The sequence below is a fragment of the Pinus tabuliformis genome, chromosome 4_2 (genome assembly GCF_031772625.1).
Source record: "Pinus tabuliformis cultivar Carrire ecotype Pingquan chromosome 4_2, CPIR1, whole genome shotgun sequence".
Lineage (NCBI taxonomy): Eukaryota > Viridiplantae > Streptophyta > Pinopsida > Pinales > Pinaceae > Pinus > Pinus tabuliformis.
Window position 1 is genome coordinate 750,106,017 of NC_142304.1, and position 887 is coordinate 750,106,903.

The 887-nt window shown below is 38.1% G+C and overlaps 1 non-coding gene across 1 annotated transcript; it reads right to left on the reverse strand.

Moving 5' to 3' along the window:
• Positions 1-200: 200 nt before the first annotated feature.
• On the reverse strand, positions 201-301 carry LOC149171767 (U6 spliceosomal RNA). The gene has a single exon (XR_016259918.1). It is a non-coding gene; the product is annotated as a U6 spliceosomal RNA (small nuclear RNA).
• Between the last annotated feature and the right edge of the window lie 586 nt (positions 302-887).

Genomic DNA, 887 nt, shown 5'->3' on the forward strand with positions numbered 1-887 from the left:
ACCCATAGGAAGAAGGCTATTTTCGGCCATAGTTTGTCCTTCCATATCTGTTCCCATATGGGTAACCCTTGTTGTTGTTGTTGTTGTTCTACTTGCAGAGAATATCCTTCTTGGATAGTGAACATCCCTTTTATTCTATATCCCCACTTTATAATGTTCGGTTCTTCTGCAGTCGCTATTCTTCTGGGGTCCATCTCCTTAAAAATTTGGACCATTTCTCGATATGTGTGTCATCCTTGCACAGGGGCCATGCTAATCTTCTCTGTATCATTCCAATTTTATCGAATGTCTCCGAAGAGACAATCCAAAGATCAATTTTAATATGATTAAAACTTCCTTTAAATATAAGATATTAATCCAAGGATCAACTTTTTTAAGTAAACAATAAGATATTTCTATTATCAAGTTTACATTGAGTGCAATGGAGATACAGGCCAGAAGAGGGCTATACTAACACTGAAGCACAATAGATAAAAAACAGACTTCACCATGTAGATTACGAACACGCATGAAGAGGCAAACTAGAGAAATTATGCACACAAATAAGGAGATGAGCGCCCACCGCAAAACTTCCATCAACCTCAGAACTTTCATAAGCATAGAAACACCAGAAATGAACAAACACGATAATATATAGAAACTAAAATATACATTGGAGCATAGAATTCAAGGTTCGTCGATGGAACACTCAAGAAACAAGACCAACACGCCAATGCCAAATAGACATGCGCAAAACCATTGCCAAAATACCAAAACACCATCACCAAGCAAACATGCGCATAACCATGACCAAAAAATGATGGTAACCATGATGTGTGTATAACTTAGATCATATGTGTGCCGAAACCTACGTCATAAGACACATCCTTAGGGCCCCGTTTCCCGTA